The 24,464-nt window shown below is 40.8% G+C and overlaps 1 protein-coding gene across 1 annotated transcript in view; it reads left to right on the top strand.

Annotated features, from left to right (window-relative positions):
* The first annotated feature begins 2,445 nt into the window (after nt 1-2,445).
* Nucleotides 2,446-24,464, top strand: part of LYST (lysosomal trafficking regulator) — a 179,699-nt gene continuing 157,680 nt past the window's right edge. Inside the window, exon 1 of the mRNA XM_055425763.2 lies at nt 2,446-2,541. The gene's annotated coding sequence lies outside the window, so the exon portion shown is untranslated. The remainder of the gene's footprint in view (nt 2,542-24,464) is intronic.

Raw genomic sequence — 24,464 nt, 5'->3', positions numbered from 1 at the left:
TGGAGAAAAAGCATTTCAAGCAGAGGGAACAGCCAGTGCCAAGGCCTTAGGACAGGAATGTATCTAGAGTGGTTGGTAAACAGTAAAGAGGCCAGTGTGCCTGCACGATGGCAGAGCAGGAAGAAATGAAGTTATGGGGAACCAGATGGTGCAGAATTCTGCAAGCCATTGTAAGGACTTTGGTTTTACCTGAGTGAAAGGGGAGCCACTACAGGGTTTTGTGCAGAAATGTGACATGGTCTGATTTACACATGCATGTAGCCACAAAATGATTATTTTAACATATTTTGGTGACTTGGATGTGAAATTATGTGCATATACATTAACTGCATCTTTTAAAAACTTGATTTTAGAATCTCCCTTTAGAAACTAATTTTAGAGTCAAATTATCTGGAGAACTGCCCACTTACGAAGTTTTCCAGCACGTGATAAGTGCATAAGTAGGGCTTCCTTCTAGATATCTGTCACTTGTCTTTATTCTTCCTTCTATTGCATGTACTTGATTACACATTATTTTGTGTGTTCATCTGAAATATTTTATGTAAGTTTTATCTAATATGTATATTTAACATCTGTGTTCTAAGATACTCATACAGAGTTAATACTATGGTTAAAATACTTTATAACTCAGATATAAAGAGAAAAGAATAGTCACAAAAGACATTACTTTGTGCCTTTTACAAGAAAATAATACTCTGAGGGCCAATTGTGTATCGTTGTCATATAAAGTCTGTTTTACTCTCTTTAACAAAATCGTGACTGTCTATTATTTCCCATTCGAGAAACAGAAACTAGCTTGTTACTTAACACTTCTGTGATCTCTTTTGTCCATTAAAGAAAAAAAAAGGGTGTTTTTGAGATTAGTGTGTGAAAGTTGGTGTATAAATAAGAGTAGGTTCGTTTACAGTTAAAACTGTGAAATAGGTCATTTGGCTTCCTCTTCCTCTGGGTTCAGGGAAATTTACCAAAGTATCTCAGGCACTTAGCACATAGTACCAACACAAGGGGGTGTCACTATATATTTGTTAAGTAAATAGCATCTCTTTCACTAACTTGCTGGAGATTTCATGTATTGCCCATCCCTGGAGTAGTCCAGTTTTAAAAGATTGTGGGAGGAAGTGGGTGAACTGTCAATGGTTGAACTTCAGAAGTCAGTGGGAAGATTTTAAAGTATGGGATTTCCCCAAGAGCCCCTTCAAACCACATCACTGGGCACCTATTTACTTGGTTAGTCACTGGATCAGATGGAAGTTGCATTTAGTACACAGCCTTGAGATATAATATCCTGAATTATTTCTAGATTCCCATGTAAAAAGGACTGCAGTTGTTGGTTCTAAATCAACTCATTTCAATTAGTAAACCATTGCTTATACAGTTGACCTTTGAACAACGGGTTTGAAAGGGCACCAGTCCACTTACATGCAAAAGTTGTTCCCTAAATCTGTAATACAGTACTACACCATCTGAAGTTGGTTGAATCCATAGATGGAATAATGATTATAAAGCTATATGCAGGATTTTTAACTAGTAGCGGGCCAGTGCCCTTAACAGCTTCCCTTTGTTCGAGGATCAGCTGTACCTTGTATTAGGCAGGACTTGAACCCCATACTTTCACGCCTCAAAGCTCAGGTTCTTTTCCAGTATCTTAGACATTCCACCGCAAGGCTAGCCACAGTGACTAGGTGGTGATGCCTGACTACGGCATCAGTTGCCTGTCAGCCATATGCTGGACCTGACAGTGATGAAGCTAAAATATATTTAACCTATGGTTCCCACCCACTAGAGGCACTGCTATTTTAAGACACACAACTTTGACAGTGCACACTGCCTAATACCACCTTTGCACTTAATTCTAAGGTAGCTTCCTAAACCTCTTTACGAAGAGTTTTGTAATTAAAAAAACCTTTTTTTGTAATAAGCCTACAGTAATCTTTGCAAAATGTTTATTTTTTCCAGGCCCAGGAGGAAGGGCAGAGTTCCTTGTGGGTAACCCTTTCTCCCTCTCCCAACCCCTTCCCATATTTCTTCTACGGCCATCCTCCGGACCCAGAGAACGGGCACAGTATGATTATCTATGTTGAACGGAGGGAGAAGACGCTACGCATGTACTTGGTGCTTTTCAAACGGGGCAGGTTCTCCCTAGGGTGTGACGCAACCCGCCTCTCAAAGCCCTGGAACAGCGAGGACGCCAGACTAGCCACCCCGCCGCGAGGAGCAAGCCCCGGCCCCACCCCGAGAGCTCGGCCGGCTTTCCTGTCTTCCTCATTGGCTGCGGCCTCCACGCGTCACGCCTGCGACGCTAGCGCTGCCTTACCGGCGAGGGGCGGGGCCCGGGACGCGCGAGGCGGGCAAGTGCGCAAGCGCAGGAGAGGGTCTGGGGCAGGACTGGGGGGAGGGAGGGGGTGGTGTACCCGGTTTCCTGGGTTACCTGAGGGGGCGGGGGGTGGGGAATTGGCGGCGGCGGTGGCGGCGGCGTCAGCGGCGACGACTCGGGATTCTCCCGGTGAGGAGGAGCGCTCGTCAGCGGCGGCCGGAGCGCAGGTCAGGGCGGCCGCCGGGCCCGGGGACGCCGGCAGCTGTTAGGGGTCGCGGACCCTGTCGGTGGCCTGGCGGGAGGGCGGTTGGGGATGGCAGTCAGCCCCGGCTGGGGGTCGCGGTGGCAGGGCTGAGGGCGCGGGGGACTCGGCCTCGACGCGCCGGCCCGAGGTTTCTTTCCGGCTCCGGGGCTCCGGGACGTCTCCCCGCCGCGCCCGGGCAGCCTTTGACAGCACTGAGCCGCGGGCGCGAGCTCTGCCCGGCTTCTCCGGACCTTTGCGGCGGCCAGCGGCCACTAACTTTGTTTCCCGGCGCTCGGAGGGCGGAGGTCAGGCGGGCTGGCGGCGACTGGCTGCGATCTTGAGTGCATGTGTTATCCTGTGCCCCGGCACAACTTGCACCCGGGCCGGGCCCACACCGGCAGGTTGACGGCTGGAGTTGACAGTTTCGGCGCCACCACCCTGCGGGTCGCGCTGTAAGATCTTGCCCCGCGGCTGTTCGCCCACCTGTCATCTCCTCTGTGCGCCTCAGCCCGCTGCTTTTTTTCCTGCCTGTAAAGCCCTTTGCCCGGGCGAGAGACTCTCCAGAGGATCCTCTGAGACATCTGCCGTCTGTCCCCGGGCATCATTGGCGCCTTGTCTGAGGGGCGGGTTGGCCTCTGGTGGGATTATAACTGTATAATTTTCTCTATGGGAAATAACCCAGGGAGACCCCAGCACCACAGTGTGGAGGCCAGTTGTTTGCTTGGTGGCGGAGGGGGTAAGCTCAGAGGCTTTTAAAAACGCTTCCTAGCTCTGGGTCTTACTGGGTTAAACAAAACAAAACAATCATACACACCCAGTGACAGCACTTGGTAGTTGATGAGGTTGTTTTAAGCAGATAACAACATTTTAAGAGAGTTGAATCTCGTGTTGAATACTTTCGTGTTGAATTCAGACCAGAATGTTTCCTTGAATATTGAATTCCGCTTGCACTTTCCCTGGGGTTTGTTTAGCAGATTGATGGCACAAACTGAATTGGACTTTTCTTCCTGATGATGCTTGGCTATTCTGCTCTGTTACTTTAAACTTCCACACCCAGGAACCTTATGCTAATAAAGATGTTGACTTTGTGCTTTCATCTTATAAATGTAGTTAATTAATATGGGGGGTTCTGTCTTAAAGAGCTTTTTTTTTTCCCTGACAGCTCTTTGTTGTCATCCACATTGTTACTACAAAGGTTGGAAAATTTGGAGAAGTGGGGGAGCATAGGGAGAAAATGAGTTACTATATAATTTAATTTACATTAAAGCGAATTTGTAAGCTATAAGATTGTATGTGAATATAGTAAATATGTTTGCGTACCTACTGTGTGCCAGTTTTCTAAACAGATAAATATCCTTTCCAGCAGGGAGTTTGCATTAGTAGGGGATCGCAGTTAATAAAATTATGTTCTTTGTCAGATGGTGTTAAGTACTATATAGAAAAAGCATGGAAGAGGGAGAGACTTGCAGTTTTATTTTGTTTTATCAAAGTATAGTTGATTTACAATGTTGTGCTAATTTCTGCTGTACAGCAAAGTGATTCAGTTTTATACACACACACACATTCTTTTTTTTTAATACCTTTTCCATTTTGTTTAATTATAGGATACTGAATGTAGTTCTCTGTGCTGTACATTACTACCTCGTTGTTTATCTGTTCCATATACTAGCTTACATCTGCTAACTCCAACCTCCCACCCTGTCCCCTCCCCTTTGACAACCACAGATCTGTTCTCTGAGAGACTTGCAGCTTTAACTAGAAATAACCAAGGAAGACTTCCTAGAGAAGATGACATTTGATTCCAAGACTACAGGGAAGTGAAAGGGCAGTCCCTGCACCTCTCTGAGGGAAGAGTGTTCAAGCAGAAAGAAAGGCACTTGCAGAATGCTTAGAGGCAGGAGTGTACTGGGTGCATTTGAGGACAGCAGAGGCTGATTTGGCTAGGGTGGAGTGAACAAAGTAAAAGCAGTGGAAATGCAGGAGAGAGGTAAGTGGGAATGGGGAATCAGATTGTGCAAGGGCTTGTAGGCCTTTGAAGGACTTGGGGTTCCGCTCCGAGGGAGAAGGGGGCTCATCCTTTTGAATAGAGAAGGCATATAATCAGACTTGCCTTTTAAAAGGATCACTGTGGTGGTGCTGGATGGAGAATAGATTTTATCTGGGGTGGGGTGAGGTGTTGGGCAGAAGCGGTGATGTCAGTTCCAGGACCCTTACCATAATCCAGGCCAGAGAGGTTGTACCTTGGACCATAGTGGAATTGGTGGAGGGGTTGATTTCTCAATAAATTGAGGGTAAGGTCAACAGGAGACTTAAAGGACACCGGAATTTCTGTCCTGAGCAAGTAGATAGATGGAGTAGACATATATTGAGGTGAGGTTCATGAGAGGAGCAACTTGGTGGAGAGAAGGTTAGGAGTTGGTTAGAAAATAATGAAATTAGACTCCAAGTGGAGATTAGTAGTAGTAGACCCAGTGACTTTGTATTGAAGACACTTCTATGTTATCTTGACTATAATAGGGACTTAATATTTTCAACCATGAACTGCCAACTTTTTTTCATACTCATTTTCTTTCTAGACTTTTGGACCAACCTAATCATCTTTTTCATCAAATGTAGCTTTGTTTTTACTTGCATGCACTTAGAGCATCTGTTTCAGTTGTAGAGAAAGCCATGTAATCCAGAATTTCCGAATACATTTTTCATTTGTTGTTGTATCTAACTTGAACACCTTTATCTGATTAACCTTTTTCTGAATTGTGTTTGGATACCTGGCTTAAGTTCAAGAATTTTTTCAAGCTTCAGGAATCTTGTTATCAAATGTGGCTTCACTTGGCCATTTGTGAATTACAATGGAAATGACCTGTATTTTTAATACTTTACTAGTAGTCAGTAATATACAGAGATTATCCTAATTCTTCTGTTTCATGATGGCTTGACATAAATGGGGCATCACATGTTCGGTGGAGATCTTCTTCATCAAATTATGCAGTATTTGGAGCAATAGAATTTGATCTGTGCAACTTGTATGAAAAATACATTCAGTTCAGTTCAGTCACTCAGTTGTGCCTGACTCTTTGCGACCCTATGAAACACAGCATGCCAGGCCTCCCTGTCCATCACCAACTCCCGGAGTTCACTCAAACTCATGTCCATCGAGTCGGTGATGCCATCCAGCCATCTCATTCTCTGTCGTCCCCTTCTCCTCCTGCTCCCAATCCCTCCAAGCATCAGAGTCTTTTCCAGTGAGTCAACTCTTTGCATGAGGTGGCCAAAGTATTGGAGCTTCAACTTTAGCATCAGTCCTTCCAATGAAATGAACACCCAGGATTGATCTCCTTTAGAATGGACTGGTTGGATCTCCTTGCAGTCCAAGGGACTCTCAAGAGTCTTCTCTAAGGTCTACCCCTTAACATTTTCAGAACCCCAGTAATACAATAATATTTTAAAAGGGATTTTTAACCAAAACATATCATGAAAGTATATAAAAATATGTTAGATAAGTATGTTACATAAGTATGTAAAAATCAGTTTAGTTCAGTCGTTCAGTCGTGTACGACTCTTTGACTCTTTTGACCCCATGGACTGTAGGCCGCCAGGCCTCCCTGTCTATCACCAACTCCTGGAGTTTACCCCAACTCATCTCCATTGAGTTGGTGATGCCATCCAACCATCTCAATCTCTGTCGTCCCCTTCTACTCCCGCCTTCAATCTTTCCCAGCATCAGGGTCTTTTCCAAATGAGTCAGCTCTTTGCCTCAGGTGTCCAAAGTACTGGAGTTTAAGCTTCAACATCAGTTCCTTCCAATGAACACTCAGGACTGATCTCCTTTAGGATGAACTGGTTGGATCTCCTTGCAGTCCAAGGGACTGTCAAGAGTCTTCTCCAGCACCACAGTTCAAAAGCATCAATTCTTCGGCACTCAGCTTTCTTTATAGTCTAACTCTCACATCCATACATAAATAGCTATAAATTGATCTGAGAGTTGATAAGGATTCTGTATTCTCTTTGATACTACTTTCTTTTGCTATTGCTTCTCACCAGTGTTTATCCTGTGCCTCTTAATTCTCCTGGCTTTGTTTTACAATAATTGAGACATTGGCAAATTTTGAATGCTATTCAAGTCTAACTTCTGGGAAGACAAAAAAAAACAAAGAAAAATCTTATCTAATAATATGAAAGAGTAATGTTCAAAAAGTGTAATCATCTTAATTAGCCAAGAAAGGAATTAAACAGTTTTCCAAAAGGCTAGTCATTATTCCATTCAAATGTGATTCTTTGAAGTCGAAACTCAAGAGAGACCAGGAAATTAGAGAACTTCTAGCCACTTTAGATAAGTGGAAGGAATAGGTGAATGATAAGGTAGAGTAAGTACTACACATATTCTCTACAACTACTGCCACTCATCTATAAAAAGTAAAGAGAATAGAAGATTTTTGCCAGAAACCCGAAGAGTTGCACATTTTAAATTAAAAAAATGTGTGAGGAGGTGAAGCCTGGAAACTATACATTAAACATCTTGGCACTGACTGATTTCTATAAAAATTGTAGACCAGATTGCCAAACAGATGCTTTGTGATTTGTGATTAGAAAATAAAGTACTGACTACTAAGATGCAGAATTGGTTTTTAAAGAATACATCATATTATGCTAACCTCATGCTCATTTTGCCAAAGATATAATAATATTAAATAATCTTTGTGAGTACCTCACATCTTACAGAGTGCATTCCCTTTTAGCATCTCATTTAACCTTCACATCATCCCTGTTAAGTACTATCAGGGGAGGAAGGCCTCAACAGTAGGGATCCTGGGGAAACACCAAAGGGATACATATGGGAGATTTGGGGCTTCGCTGGTGGCTCAGATGATAAAGAAACTGCATGCAGTGCAGGAGACCCAGGTTTGATCCCTGGGTTCGCAAGATTCCCTGGAGAAGGGAATGGCAACCTGCTCCAGTATCCTTTCTTGAAGAATTCCATGGACAGAGGAACCTGGTGGATATACAGTCTGTGGAGTTACAAAGAGTCAGACATGACTGAGTGAGTAACACTTTCACTTTCATGGGAGATTTTAGCAAGGACTTGTTTAGATACGAGGTAGGGGAAGAAGAGGGAGGAATCAAAGAGGGCTTTAAGGATTCTAGATTAGGTGAATGGTGATGCTGCTGCTGCTAAGTCGCTTCAGTCTGACTCTGTGCGACCCAGTAGACAGCAGCCCACCAGGCTCCGCCGTCCCTGGGGTTCTCCAGGCAAGAACACTGGAATGGGTTGCCATTTCCTTCTCCATGCATGAAAGTGAAAGTGAAGTCTCTCAGTGTTGTCTGACTCTTTGCGACCCTATGGACTGCAGCCTACCAGGCTCCTCTGTCCATGGGATTTTCCAGGCAAGAGTACTGGAGTGGGTTGCCAATGGTGATGCTGCTGCTAAGTCACTTCAGTCATGTCCGACTCTGTGAGACCCCATAGATGGCAGCCTACCAGGCTCCTCTGTCCCTGGGATTTTCCATGCAAGAGTACTGGAGTGGGTTGCCAGTCGTGATGCTAGTAATCAATATTCTAAAAAGACAGAGAGGAGTAGATAGGGAGATCAGTTCACATCAGTTTGGTGAAGTAGCTGTTTTGTTTCTTGAAACTGAATCTGGAATGAGTCACATATAATTAAAGAATTTAACATATGTAGGTCTGGAGCTCAGGAGAGAAGTCTGAACCAAGTAAAAAAAGTTTTCATTCATTCAGTAAATACATTCTTTCAACTACTTTTGGTAAAGCAGGGAGGACAGTGGGTGGAGGTTTGAGCAGGGAGATGTGATTAGGGAAGGTTTGTTTTTCTTTAAACATGGAAAAAAAAGATACTTAAGTGGACTGAAGGAAAGGGGCTATTGAAAAGGAGAGAAAATTGAAGTCACAAGATAAAGAAGATAACAGACATAATCTCAGAGGCAGTGGAAGAATTGGGAACAAGAGCACAGGTGCACAGGTGAAAGGGTTATCCTGAAGAATAGTAGTGATGTATATTCCTTTTGAAAAAAGAAAAGGATATAAGGAGTAGATACAGAGACAAATGAGTAGCCAGGATAGTTTCACTTGTTTCTGTGGAGCAAGGTTATCTGCTAAGATTGAGAAGGAAGAGCATGGATTGGGGTATTTTTGTGGGGAAAGGAAAAGTTACCATTGTGATTGGAAAGTGGCCTTGACCAGGGACAAGTGACCTAATTGCTGATAGTGTTTAACACTTCTGCAATCACAAATATAGAAAAGAGGCTGTTGGTGCTGAAGGAGTTTTCTCCAGCAGTTCCTGTAACAGAGCAGAAGGCAAATAGGCTGAACCTGGACGGGGATTGGAAGGGGAGGTATGATGGAGAACTGGGTAGAGGGTGGTGTGACGTCAAGGGATTGCTGGTGGTGATGAGGTTGTTAACTGAAGGGCTGAGCTTTTAAGTATCCTGCTTGATTAAGGAAGAAAGTGAAGCCAAGACAGGGCTGATAAATGTGGAGAATGAAGAGGATGAAGAATCCCAGTGAGTAAGCTGTAGGATTAGTGGAAGTAAAGGAGTACGAGAGATGGAAAGATGTGATGTGAGAGTCCTAAATGTAAGATTCTGGTGCTGGAACAATAGCAGGTGAAATAAGAGCCAAAGTATGACCGGTGACGGTGGGTTGCCAAGATTAATAGCACTAATTACAGTAGTAATACTAATAAAAGCAACTTTATTGTGTGCTTTATGCTAGTCACTATACTGAATGCTTCTTATAGATTAACTATGAGCTCCTCATAATAAACCTATGAGCATTATTATTATTTAATAATAAATCAAACTTATTTTTCACAACCATGCTGTGAAGCACATATTAGGAGCTCCATTTTACAAATGAAGAAACTGGGGCTCAGTGAGATTAAGTAATTTTCCCCAAGGCACACAGCTTGGAAGTACCTGAGTCTTTCTAGCCCCAGAATCATTATGCCCAACTCCTAAATCATACTGGCCTTCTGCCAAGTAGGAGTCATTGAAGAAAAGGAAGTCAAAGCACTCTAAATCCTAGTGTGTTGGCATTAATTTTTCTCATGGGTAGTGAAGCCCTGGAATAACAGATCTTGTGTGGAGAGGAACACAGGAATTGTATGACAAAGTTCTCAATAAATGAATGACTCAAAGGTTGGTCAGTGACAACTATAACTATAGTTAGAGCCTTAAAAGGGGATGAAGTGGGATAATAATGTCCAAATCACCTTTGGAAACCAGAATAGTACTGACTTGTCTTCCTGGCCTGGGATCTGGGTGTGCATAGTGATTTATTAAGAGAAGGAGATGAAGTGATCCTCTTGTGTGGAGGTAGAGGATTATAGGGAAGTTTCTTAGCAATAGAACTAGGGATTCTAATGGTAGGCAGTAAAGAATTCAGAGTTGAGCCAGGAAGACTCATCTAGTTGTGCATTAAAAATCAGAAAGGATGGTGGCAGGTAGGCTGATTATATAATGTATTGACTAAACAAATGTTATTTTGAAAATGAAACGACATTAATAATTACTGTGGGACAACAAGCATAAAGTAGGACTGTCCTGGACAAATCGAGATATTTAGTCATATCAGTCATTGGTAACCTGATGACATACCACCCTGGAAAGGGGTTGTGGATGTTGGGAAATGAATTGAGCCTTGAATTAGAGGCACATGAATGGAGCTTACTAACCTAAGATTATTCTCTAACCCCACAATACTGCCCTGGAATGTTCTGGGTATGTCTTGTTCTATAAGGGCCTGGAAATTTGAAGGAAGTTATGAATTCATCTCTCGAGGAAATTTTAGAAGCCATTATTATATAGATGATACCTGAAACCTTGGATGGATGAGATTGTCAAAGAACACAAAGGGAAGTGAGGCAGAGGGGAGACTGCAGAGGCTCACCAGTGTGAAGGAGTTGGTGAAGAAGCATCCAGGCAAGGAGACAGAAGGAGAGGTCAGAGGGGCAGGAGGAAAACCAAAAGAGATTTGGCATCTTCCATGTCACAAGATAGAGCAGGACATGACAACCCACTCCAGTATTCTCACCTGGAGAATCCCATAGACAGACTATAGGCTGTACAGGCTACAGACTGAAGCCTGGCCAGCTACAGTCCATGGGGTCGCAAAGAATCAGACATGACTTAAGCAACTTAGCATGAACACACACATGTCAAGAGACAAGAGAGATTTAAGAATGAGTGATTAATAATCTCATATGCCTCATTGAAAAGACCCTGATGCTGGGAAAGATTGAAGGCAGGAGGAAAGGGGGATGACAGAGGATGAAATGGTTGGAAGGCATTACCAACTCCATGGACATGAGTTTGAGTAAGCTCCGGGAATTGGTGATGGACAGGGAGGCCTGGCATGCTTCAGTCCATGAGGTCGCAAAGAGTCGGACACGGCTGAGTGACTGAACTGACTGACTGATGCCTCATGTTCCTCGGGGAGGTCAAATGAGATAAGGATATCCGTTGGATTGAGTCTGGCAGTTAGAAGTTTATTGTTTGTCTTGACTTGAATCGTTTCAGTAGAGTGGTATGGGCAAAAGCCAAGCTGCCGTGCACAGAGTGTGTGTGTGTGTGTGTGTGTGTGTGTGTGAAAGCCAAGCTGCCGTGCACAGAGTGTGTGTGTGTGTGTGTGAAAGCCAAGCTGCCGTGCACAGAGTGTGTGTGTGTGTGTGTGAAAGCCAAGCTGCCGTGCACAGAGTGTGTGTGTGTGTGTGTGTGTGTGTGTGTGGTGGGGGGCAGGGGGAAGGTGAGTGGTATGGGCAAAAGCCAAGCTGCCGTGCACAGAGTGTGTGTGTGTGTGTGTGTGTGTGTGTGTGTGTGTGGTGGGGGGCAGGGGGAAGGTGAGTGGTACGGGCAAAAGCCAAGCTGCGTGTGTGTGTGTGTGTGTGTGTGTGTGTGTGTGTGTGGTGGGGGGCAGGGGGAAGGTGAGTGGTACGGGCAAAAGCCAAGCTGCCGTGCACTGTGTGTGTGTGTGTGTGTGTGTGTGGTGGGGGGCAGGGGGAAGGTGAAAAGACTACTTCCAGTGCAGATTACCCTTGAGTAATCTTGAAAGAGGAAGGTGTCAACAGGCTTTTTTTCTTTCTTTCTTTTTAAATGTAGGTAGAGAAAAAGCCAATGGAGATGAAGGGTTAAAAACTGAGAAGAAAATGGAAGTGCTAGCAGTGCGTCCTAATAATGTCTACTCAGTGATTTTGTAGTAATCAGAGGAGTGAAGGTGAGAGGAAGCAATATTTTAGATCCAGGAAGACAAACTTCATAATAACCATAATTTGTCAGAAGCTGGAATGGGTGGAGAGTGTTTATAGAAAGGAAGAAATTCCTAATTTGGATGAAATATTGGAAAGTGACATCTAGGTTGTGGACTAACTCTAGGTTTCTGTTTTTTTCCCCTCTACTTTTAATCCTATGTTTTTTTGGAATGATATAACCATGTTCCACCTCCAAGGTTGTTGTTAGAATGGATTTGCTATTTTCTATGGATTTGTTCTTAAAATTCTCACTTATTAACTTCTTAAAATGTTAACTGTCTTTGTACATTGGAAATATTTTCTGGTTAAGTATATTTGTTTTCTATTGTGGTTACATTTGATTCTTGGCTGAATTCACTGGTTTTGGTAAATTCTATTTAACAAAAGTGAATTCACATCTATACACGTGTTTTCTGTTGTGAACGTGAAAAGAGCAATAATAGTATATTAATTTTTTTCTTCCCTTTTTAAATTTGTTCTGATCAAAATGTAATTTGCTGCAGTGGAATTCTTATTAGTTTTGTAGTTCACTTGTCTTGGTTCCTTAGGTTGAAGAGTAATAGTCATAATTGCATAGATATTTTTTCAACAGCATAATTATTATACAAAGTTTAGATGAGTGCAAAATTAAAACAATGGTGAGAATGGGTTCCTCGTTTATTATAACTGTGTGCTTTATTTGAAAGGCAAGCAGAACATTTATCAGTTCATAAAATGCATTCATTGTTACATCTTCTGAATATTCATTCATTAAAGTGCAAAAATCAGTGTATCCTGGACAATGGTAAAAGGAAATTTTGCTGGTGTGACTTGTAGGGCAGCTGTTTATATTTGTCAGCTCACTCTTACACTGCTTTTTGATATTTATTTATCTGAACCTTTAATACACTATGACTTTATTTTTATTTTAGTCTATTAAAGATTAAAATCCTTTGCCATTTTCTGGATTTCCTCTTAATGATGCTTCCAAAGACAGTAATGCTGATAACTGTTCTTGCTTTTCTCTGTTAGCTTTATTTAAAAATTTTGGAGACTATTTCTAAAGTCATACATTCCATATTACTGAAATGTATTTATTTTCTCTACATCTTATTTTTTTTTTAAATAGAATCTCTGGTTTTGACAAAACCTAATGATGCGCAATTTAAGGAAACATTTAGAATGTGTAATTTTAATCTGAAATTAATCTTGATGCTTACTGTTACTATATGACAATTAATATATTACTATTTTCTGACTATTGTACTGTTACGAAAGTCCATAGCCTAAAAAATACTTAGAGATCATCTACTTTTGTCTTCGTTTGTATATGTATAAGAAGAATGGGGATCAGTAAAGCACTTTGCCTGATATCCTAAAGAATTTGACGCAAAACAGAAAACAAAGTGTTTTGACTTGTAGTCTAGTATTCTTTCTCCTATACCACCCAAATTCTTGAATATTTTAATACACTTTAAAAATGTAATCCCGTAGCCAAAAGATGCCTTATACAACATGGAAAACAATGGTGTCTGGTTTCCAGTGTGTAGTTCATGTGTAACGTTAAGCCTTTTTCTTTGCACGTGTCTACATGCAGATCACAGTGATAGAAACTAGATTGTAATGACACCAGTGTGGTTGAAAAACAGTATGAAGTGTAGGTTGAATCTGAAATGCATCCTCTCAGAAACTGTTTAATAGATATTTCTGTTTACTTCTGTTCTCTATCACTCCCAGTCCCCGTGCCCCGCTCTCCTCCTATCTGTGGGTCCTCATGAATGCTTAGAGAACAGCGGATTAAGCAACCAGATCTCAGTTTGCTCTTACTCTTATTTTTCTTGATGTGAAATGTTCTGTAATAGTAAACACATTTGTCTATAATTGCCTCAGCTGAATTTTTTTCTTTAGAAGGGAAGCTAATTTTCATTGTGTCTGTAAGAATTACAGAAGAATGAGGAAACTAGTACTATCTACATTTGCAAGAAGTCTTCAAGCTTGTCAATATCTGTGTTCAGTATTTCTGAAACTTATTTTGCAGGCCCTTTACCTTATACAATATATATGTTAAAAACTGTTCATCATTATGATGTTACGCTGTAAATTATTTTTTACTGTTTTTGTTTCACATTTAGCATAAGGCTCCAGGACTTTTTGTGTGTGTTTCTTTAGGAGGTATGGAAAACCACCATGTCTACTGTTGATTTTAAAGAACTTTGAAACTGTAAACTCCAAATCATACTCTTTAAAACATAGGAAGAATAAACATCTATGCTTTTATTGTTGAAGTTTTTTGTTTTTAATCTAAAAAATTTTGGTAAAGGTTTTTAGGTGTTTCTGTAGCACTTTCCTTAATATATTAAGTTCTTGCTGTGGAATGGAGAAAGGCTTTTGTAAATGTGCCTGTTTATTTCTCAGTGCTTTAGGCGTGGGAATATTTCATAAAGGAATTTGAGTAACAAAATGTTTACTGTCAAAGTTAGTAATAAATGAATTGGTTTCTATTTATTGAGCTCTTACTATTTGACTTATTTTTAAACAAATAAGACCTGATTTCCCTTCTTAAAGTATAATCTAGCTTTGAAAGAAACAGTGTAATCCGTAATACAATGTAGTGAGTCCTAAGATACAGGAATTTAGAAAAGCAATTGGTAATTAATGGGAATTTCTTAGCAGCAGCAACATGATTTAAGAAAGAACAGTGAAATAATGTTGAGAACCTTTAGGAGGAATTATGGCATAGTACATACATTGTGTTTTGAGATGTGTTGAGAGATTTTTTAAAAAAGTTAGCAGAGGGAATTCCACAGCATGATAATAAGGAATTAGGATCTTATTCCCTAGGAATTGAAGTGCCATTTATGATTTTAAGGAACGTGGCTGACATTTTTAGCAGTTGTAGAATTTGAGTGGAAATGCTCCAGGAAGAGTGACCAATTAAGAGGTTGTTGGTATTGCAAGTGAGAGAGATGAGGACTGGAGAATGCTTCATCATAAGATGAGAGGGGAAGGACCAGATTCAAGGTGATGATCATAGCAGCTAACAATTATTGATCTTTCTACAGTTAGCCAGGCACAGTGCTATCTCATTTAGTTTTAACATTCACAACAACTCGAGGTGCTCTTAGGAACTCAGTTTTATAGATAAGAAACTGAGACTTAGAGGGAATCAAGTCTAAGGTCACGGAGTTAGCAAGTAGGAGGTGCAGAGGTGAGCCTGCCAGCTGTCAAGAGGAAGAACTGACTAGGCCCCAGATGAAGTGCTATTCTTTTTTTTTCTCATGAGTGGCTGGGTAGACGCCATTAACTGAAATTGGAATGAGGAAGGAAGAGCTGGTTTTTTGGAGGGAGGAGTCAATGTTTGTTTTCAAGAAGAGAAATTTGATAGAATACAGAGACTGCCTGGGTCTGATACTGTAGCTCTGTGACCTTGAGCAGTTACCTAACATCACTGTGCTTCAGTTTCCAACGTGTGACAGATAGGGGTATATTTGTACTTGTTGCTAAGTCACTTCAGTCGTGTCCGACTCTGTGTGACCCCATAGACGGAAGCCCACCAGGCTCCCCTGTCCCTGGGATTCTCCAGGCAAGAACACTGGAGTGGGTAGCCATTTCCTTCTCCATATTTGTACTTCCGTTCTGTTCCATTGCTCAGTCATGTCTGACTCTTTGCGACCCCGTGGACTGTAGCCTACCAGGCTTCTCCGTCCATGGGATTCTCCAGGCAAGAATACTGGAGTGGGTTGCTATTTCCTTCTCCAGGGGATCTTCCCGACCCAGGGATCGAACCCGGGTGTCCCACATTGGAGGCAGATGCTTTAACCTCTGAGCCACCAGGGAAGCCCATGTTTGTACTTACAAGACTGTTATTAGGATTAAAGCAACCACTCCAATAGAGTGCTTACGGAAGTGCCCAATGTGTAGTAATTAATCATGGTACAATGTGTAGTAATTAATCATGGTAGGTATTAGGTGTATCACCATCATTATCATTCTGTAAAAATCTAGAGATCTGTTATGAAGATGGATGAGCTATTCAGTATAAAACTTCTAGCACAATTATTCCTTGTAGGAATGTACAGCCAGGAGAGATGATTTACTTGATGGGCCTTCATCATTCCTTTTGGTGCAGCCACAGTGTCTCAAAATTTCCATTCTTTTATGGTGCTCAGGATCAAATACAGATAATCTTCTGAGTTATCTGCTTGTCCAGTTTGCTTTAGAGAAAACAAACTGCTTGTTGAAGGGCTTTAGTGTGATACACTTGGGTGTGACTTTCTTGGAATTTCCTTTAAAATTCTGCCTTGCTACACTGTGCCTGGGTTGCTTTATTTCCTGGCCTCTTTTTTGTACAAGGAGCCATGATGACCTCTCCTTTCTAAGCCAATCAAATTTTCCTCCACATTTACTAGTTAAGGATTATTATGCTATGCTAAGTCACTTCAGTCATGTCTGACTCTGTGTGACCCCATAGACAGCAGCCCACCAGGCTCCCCCGTCCCTGGGATCCTCCAGGCAAGAACACTGGAGTGGGTTGCCATTGCCTTCTCCAATGCATGAAAGCGAAAAGTGAAAGTGAAGTCGCTCAGTTGTGTCTGACTGACTGACTGACCTCATGGACTGCAGCCTACCAGGCTCCTCCATCCATGGGATTTTCCAGGCAAGAGTGCTGGAGTGGGTTGCCATTGCCTTCTCCAAGGATTATTATAGTCCTGTATATTTAATATGGAACACTAGGTCAGAGCCAGGTAACTTTTATCCCTATTATGTTGCAATCCCCATTAGAGCTGAAGGTGTTACTTCTTGTTAAAATATAAATACTTCTTTCCAGGAGGAGCAGAATTTTCTTTTTTTCAGTTCACTTCTTGATGTGAATGAGACATGAGGAAACATGGAAAATGATAACATGAACCTATAGAAGACCTTGAGAAGTTTAGGATGGCAGGATATATTGCCTGGAGGACAGATAGGCATGATTACTGCCTAATTACAGTTACATGTAGTGCCAGACCCAATCACTAGAATGCTCTGACAGGTAATATTCTAAAAGATATAGTTTGCCTGTGAAAGTGTTCATCACTAAGTCGTATCCAATTCTTTGTGACCCCATGGGCTGTAGCCTGCCAGGCTCTTCAGTCCATGAAATTCTCCAGGCAAGAATACTGGATCCCTTCTCCAGGGGATCTTCCCGACCCAGGGATTAAACCTAGGTCTCCTGCATTTTGCAGTCAGATTCTTCTTTGGTTTGGCTATGCGAAGTTTCTCAAATTTCATGCCGTATTAGGAAGAACATTGGATAGGAATCTGAAGATGTAAAGCCCTGTGACTTTTGGGAAATCTCTTAACCTCCATCTGCCTTGTGAAGTGAAGTTGCTTAGTCATGTCCGACTCTTTGCAACCCCATGAACTGTAGCCTTCCAGGCTCCTCAGTCCATGGTATTTTCCAGGCAAGAATACTGGAGTGGGTTGCCATTTCCTTCTCCAGGGGATCTTTCCGACCCAGGGATCGAACCCGGGTCTCCTGCATTGTAGGCAGACGCTTTACCGTCTGAGCTACTAGGAAAGCCTTAGGGTTCTTATCTATTAATGTAAAATTTTTAGGGAGATACTAAGATCATTTAATTCTCTGTTAAGATAGTTGTTCAGACTGTAAACGATTTGCCTTTGCAGACAATGTTACATAAGGTATTTATATCTATCAGGCTGTTCTCCAGGTTGTTTAAACTACAGTGTCCCTGAAAGTGGCATTGTGAGAGAATCCTGGGAAGAAGGTTTGGGGAAGTGCTGGTGTTAACGTCATCAAGCTTAACTGGTCCTAGGGTTTGCCTCTCATGCACTGCCCTACTTTTGGAGCCCTTTTCTTGATCATCAGAGCCACCCCAAATGACTTGGATGTGTGGGAACACCTTCTCCCCTTGCTTGACAGGGTACTGGGTGGGGGGCATGACAAATGTGTTGTTAGCCATCCAAATTGGAACTGTCAGTTCAGTTCCCCAGGGGGACTTGGGTAGTTACTCAGACTCCTTAGGGTCCAGAGTTCAAAGCCTTAATGACATTTTTTTCCCCATGAATACCACATTAGTATCCAAGGAGCTGGAGACCAGTCTAAACTTCATAAGCATGTGTGATGGCTGACTGTGAACCGGATATTCTTTCATGGAGAATTCAGAAAATCAACTTCAATATTTGTCAGGAAGTGCCTGAGCTCTAAACAACATCTTTAATCTGAAACAACTGTCATAATTTCTTTCGAAGTTAATCATTAAATGGAAGTTGAACATTATCCTCAAGTATGGTGAATTATCAGTAATTATGGGATTGTGATTTATCTTGCAAAAAAGGTTTATATTATCACTAAGGTAGTTTTTATGGATCTCCAATTCAGTTATTTAATTTAGAACTTTGTTGAAGTGTCACACCCTTTAATTCTCATTTTAAATTCCAAGGATTTTATAAAAATAAGCCCATGAAATATATTTTACTTTTTCATATTCAATGACTATCAAATTTTACTTCAATTTTCTCAAGAGAATATTTATTTTCCACTATAACATAGGTTGTAAAGATGCTTATATTAATAAATATATGTAATAAATGGATAAGCAACAAGGGTATATTGTACAACACAGGAAAATATAGCCATTAGCTTGTAGTAACTTTAAATGGAAGATAATCTATAAAAATATTAAATCACTATGCTGTACACCTGAAACTAATGTAATATTATTGTAAATCAACTATACTTCAATTAGAATAAAAGCAAGTAAGCTGCTTGTAAGAAGAAAAAAATTTGGTATATAAATAATATCATCATAAATTTTCTGTCTTAAGTCTGTAGTTGGGAATCATCCTGATAGCTATTATTTAATATATCTAGTATGACCAAACATTTACAAGGTAAAGCCTAGATTAGCAGATATTTGCTTCTTAGGTGTTGTATAATTTAACTCAACCGATGTGTCTTATTCTTTAAAGAGAATTCTATTATCGGAGCAAGATCATTTCCTAGTATCTTCTCCCTTCCCCCATCCAAATCCCTTGTATGTTTGGCTCTGTGCTGTGGTTACAAAAGTGTGTAGGGAGAGATTTTTGAATCTTGTTGGCAGGCGTACAGATTGCAGACTAGTGAACTTTGAGTAAAGATTCCGGGCAACGTTTAGAGACAGTGTTAAGGAAACTTGCTCATTGTCTGATTTTTAATTGACCCGACAGAAGAAAAGCTATGTCTTCTAAATGTCATTATTTTAGTTCCAGTTAATTAGCTCCAAAAATATAACTCCCAAGACAATTGTCATGGGACCTTGAAATGTTGGCCTCAGTTATTGTCACCTATAAAATGTGGGGTTGGAGAGTATGAAGTAAGTGGAAAGTTTCTGCCATTGTGTAAATGCACGAAATGATAAAAATAGTGTTATCATTTTTTCCTCAAGTGTTTTTGATCTTTAGTGATACGTTGCAAAGAATATGTAAGATCTTTGGAAAAGTCATAAATCAGTCTATGATCAGTATATACTAAACTCTGTGAAGAGATGGGATTTAGCATAGTAAAGAGTTTGTGTGAACAACCCTTATTTTCATGAAAGCTGCTTCAGATTGCAACAGATTCTGATTCAGTAAGAATTCACTGAGTACTGATTATTTTGTGTATTATTTGTGTAAGTCTCACAATAACCCTGTGGCTTTTAGCAGTCTTCTATTTTTTGGTACCTAATACATTTCTGAAAAATATTCTTTGTGACGATAATTTCTCTAATACTATTGTAACTAGCAGATTTAGGTAAGTATGTAATACTGGGTTGGCCAAAAAGTTCATTTGCGTTTTTCCATAACATCATGCAAAAAAGCCAAATGAACCTTTGGGCCAATCCAATATTATTTTAAAAGACAATTTACCAGAAATTTTGGTGTTCAATGAAAAATTAAGAATTGAGTCCTTCAGATGGTGCTGTTTAGATGAGAAAAAGTATGCTTTTTAATCAGGCCATAAGAATAAACTTCATTATAACATTTTTTCTTGTTTGTTTTCCTTTTTCTTCTTGTTTACTGTAGAAGTCACAAGACAAGGAAAAGGCAAAAAATGCAGATACCTTCTGCTTTTATTTTCAGTGTTTCCTTGGAAACTCCATCATCATAAGCAGACCTTAATATTTACTGCAGACTGGTCTGAGGAAAGGGTGTAGTGATCTTTTCTTCCTCTAGATGGCACTCTCTGTTGGAACATGTTAAGCTAGTGTCAAGCATTTAAAATCAGTTCAGTTCAGTCGCTCAGTCGTGTCCGACTCTTTGCGACCCCATGAACTGCAGCACACCAGACCTCCCTGTCTATCACCAACTCCTGGAGTTTACTCCAACTCATGTCCATTGAGTTGGTGATGCCATCCAACCATCTCATCCTCTGTCGCCCCCTTCTCCTCCTGCCCTCAATCTTTCCCAGCATCAGGGTCTTTACAAATGAGTCAGCTCTTTGCATCAAGGGGCCAAAATATTGGAGTTTCAGCTTCAACATTAGTCTTTCCAATGAATATTCAGAACTGGTTTCCTTTAGGATGGACTAATTGGATCTTCTTGTAGTCCAAGGGACTCTCAAGAGTCTTCTCCAACACCACAGTTCAAAAGCATCTATTTTTTGGTGCTCAGCTTTCTTTAGAGTCCAACTCTTACGTCTGTACATGACTACTGGAAAAACCATAGCCTTGACTAGACGGACCTTGGTTGGCAAAGTAATGTCTCGGCTTTTTAATATGCTATCTAGGCTGGTCATAACTTTCCTTCCAAAGAGTAAGCGTCTTTTAATTTCATGGCTGCAATCAGCATCTGCAGTGATTTTGGAGCCCCAAAAAATAAAGTCTGACACTGTTTCCACTGTTTCCCCATCTATTTGCCATGACGTGATGGGACCAGATGCCATGATCTTAGTTTTCTGAATGTTGAGCTTTAAGCCAACTTTTCCACTCCTCATTCACTTTCATCAAGAGGCTCTTTAGTTCCTCTTCACTTTCTGCCATAAGGGTGGTATCATCTGCATATCTGAGGTTATTGCTATTTCTCCCAGCAATCTTGATTCCAGCTTGTGCTTCATCCAGCCCGGTGTTTCTCATGATGTACTCTGCATATAAGTTAATAAGGAGGGTGACAATATACAGTCTTGACATACTCCTTTTCCTGTTTGGAACCAGTCTGTTGTTCCATGTCCAGTTCTAACTGTTGCTTCCTAACCTGTATACAGATTTCTCAAGAGGCAGGTCAGGTGGTCTGGTATTCCCATCTCTTTCAGAATTTTCCACAGTTTATGGTGATCCACACAGTCAAAAGCTTTGGCATAGCCAATAAAGCAGAAGTAGGTGTTTTTCTGGAACTCTCTTGTTTTTTTGATGATCCAGCAGATGTTGACAGTTTGATCTCTGGTTCCTCTGCCTTTTCTAAAACCAGCTTAAACATCTGGAAGTTCACGGTTCATGTACTGCTGAAGCCTAGCTTGGAGAATTTTGAGTATTACTTTACTAGCGTGTGAGATGAGTGCCATTGTGTGAGCATTCTTTGGCATTGCCTTTCTTTGGGATTGGAATGAAAACTGACCTTTTCCAGTCCTGTGGCCACTGCTGAGTTTTCCAAATTTGCTGGCATATTGAGTGTGGCACTTTCACAGCATCATCTTTTAGGATTTGAAATAGCTCAACTGGAATTCCATCACCTCCACTAGCTTTGTTTGTTCCAGGATGTCTGGCTCTAGGTGAGTGATCAGACCATCATGGTTATCTGGGTTCATGAAGATCTTTTTTGTATAGTTCTTCTGTGTATTCTTGCCACCTCTTCTTAATATCTTCTGCTTCTGTTAAGTCCATACCATTTCTGTCCTTTTGCCAAGAGAATGCACTGGTCATAGCAAACACCCTCTTCCAACAACACAAGAGAAGACTCTACACATGGACATCACCAGATGGTCAACACCGAAATCAGATTGATTATATTCTTTGCGGCCAAAGATGGAGAAGCTCTATTCAGTCAGCAAAAACAAGACTGTGGCTCAGATCATGAACTCCTTATTTCCAAATTCAGACTTAAATTGAAGAAAGTGGGGGAAACCACTAGACCATTCAGGTATGATCTAAATCAAATCCCTTACGATTATACAGTGGAAGTGCCAAATAGATTTAAGGGACTAGATCTGATAGAGTGCCTGATGAACTATGGACAGAGGTTCATGACATTGTATAGGAGACAGGGATCAAGACCACCCCCAAGAAAAAGAAATGCAAAAAAGCAAAATGGCTGTCTGAGGAGGGCTTACAAATAACTGTGAAAAGAAGAGAAGTGAAAAGCAAAGGAGAAAAGGAAAGATATACCCATTTGAATGCAGAGTTCCAAAGAATAGCAGGGAGAGATAAGAAAGCCTTCCTCAGTGATCAGTGCAAAGAAATAGAGGAAAATAATAGAATGGGAAAGACCAGAGATCTCTTCAAGAAAATTAGAGATACCAAGGGAACATTTCATGCAAAGATTGGCTCAATAAAGGACAGAAATGGTATGGACCGAACAGAAGCATTTAAAATTGAAATGCCTAAAACATTTACCAGAATGTTTACTGATGTCATATAATCTCTGAAGATCCACATAGCAACTCCATGGGATGGACTTTTTATGGGGAGGAAGCCAAACTTCACACATAGAGCTCTGTCAATTACTGGACAGTAATTGCTTGATTCCAAATCTCCCGCCTTTGTTTTCACCATTGTTATCAGTTCAGTTCAGTCGCGTCCAACTCTTTGCAACCCAATGAATGTTATAATACTAACAATTTGACTGTTCAGAACAGATTCAGAAACTAGCAAAAACAGAGTGAATAATCAGACTAGTACATATGTATTGAAATATCTATTAAGTAATAAATATTGGTTGAATTAATGAATTAGTGAAAAAGTGAACTGTAGAACAATAGACTCTGTCCTCCTTATCACCAAGACCACTCATTATTCGATAGTTCTTGAGGAGGAAACTTAGTGACCACTCGAGTACTTCTCACCATATTGTTTAGATTTTACCTTCTGTGGTAAATGTAGTATCATTGGTAGCACTGATTAAAGCATAGAATTGATAATATATTTTAAAATGCCTAAAAGTTAAGAATATATAGTAATGACTTGGTATAGGGGCAGGTGTAGTAGCCCTACCATATTTCACGACGGTAAATGTTTGAAAATACATTGTACTGAGGCTGATAGCATAATTCCGTGATCTTTTGGATAATAGGTTGTGGCAGAACCAGAACCAGATCAGAGCTAAAATATCAAAGTCAGCTTTCCTAAAATGTCTATGGGAGGTCTCACTCAGTAAAAGCAAAGCTTATTTTATTAACCATTGCATTTCCAGAAGGTAAAGGAAATAATCAAGGAGCTGATACTGTGAGCCTAATTTTGACTCTCTGTGAGGGCTTAGTTAGTGAACATAATGGGAAGAGCTAACAATGATCTGTTGTCCAGAAAACTAACTTCATGATTACTCAACTACAGTGACCTTTCTCTTCCCCTCCAGCACTGACATGCAGAGTCACACTCTGGATGTTGTCATCATCTGGAGCTGTTTGAGTCAGAAATCTACAAAGTCCCATATCTTCCTTGCTACGTTCTCTGTTAGTCTCTCTCATAGAGATTGAGTACCTGAATTTCCTCTTTGTGTGTCAACATGTGCCTGGCCGTTTTTGTTTCTCTACCCAGCCTGTACCCCATTTTTGACCATATGAGTTTTTCTTTCACCTGCACCCCTGATTCTTTCCTCTTATGCTTCTGCTGCCTCCACTCACCAGAACCCTCATTTCAAGATCAGTGATACAATCTGTTTTTTGTATTATGAGATCCAAGCAGCTGAATCCTGGAGAATCTGAAACATTTGAGAAATTTGATCACATCAGAAATTCACAGTTTTCAGCCAGCACCCCAGGAAATCCTTTTCTTTATCCTTGATCACTATTCTCTCCATCCTTGTTTTCCTGCTTCTCGTTTTGCCTTTTGATACCAAACTTACTGTAATTCTTCTGGGGACTTGACTTGTGTCTCTCTTCCTGTATGGAATGCCTTTGTTCTCTCCTTTTCTCCCTTTACCTGTTCAACTCTTTTTAAATTTATCTCGTTCATGAGGCTTCCATGACCACTCAGATTGGCTTCAATACTTCTTATCAGTACACAGTGCCCTGTGTATTGGTTTGCCTTTGACACATAATGTGATCTTCCTGGGGGTGGGCAGAGACTGGGACTGCTTTCCCACTTTGTACTCTTAGTGCCTGGCACAAAGCGGGTGTTTAGTAAGTGATAGGTAAGTGAATAAATAATAAACAGAAGGAAGACTTGAAGCAAACCTGGAATATAGAGAATTGGAGATACAGAGTTCCTAAATATCAGAGAAAAGATTGGTAAGGTGCCATATGTAGTTTCTAGAAGGAAAAGTGGTTGTAAGATGTCCATAGACAGTCTTTATTGAACAGTTGGAAATAATATGTGAAGAAAAAGTAGAGGCAAAGTGGCCAAATGAACTCAGATTTTAAAATGACGTGCAGGACAAGGAAGGAAGGATATGAAACAAATAACAAAAACAAAATTATTTATATATAAAAGAGGAACACAACCCTCTGAGAATAATGAGCTAAGATTTTTAAAATGTCAAAACTGACCTTTACATT

Source organism: Moschus berezovskii, chromosome 12 (genome assembly GCF_049115385.1).
Source record: "Moschus berezovskii isolate FMDL1 chromosome 12, NW_MosBer_1.0, whole genome shotgun sequence".
NCBI lineage: Eukaryota > Metazoa > Chordata > Mammalia > Artiodactyla > Moschidae > Moschus > Moschus berezovskii.
The sequence above is the reverse complement of the archived record's forward strand: the minus strand, read 5'-3'. Positions and strand labels throughout refer to the sequence as shown.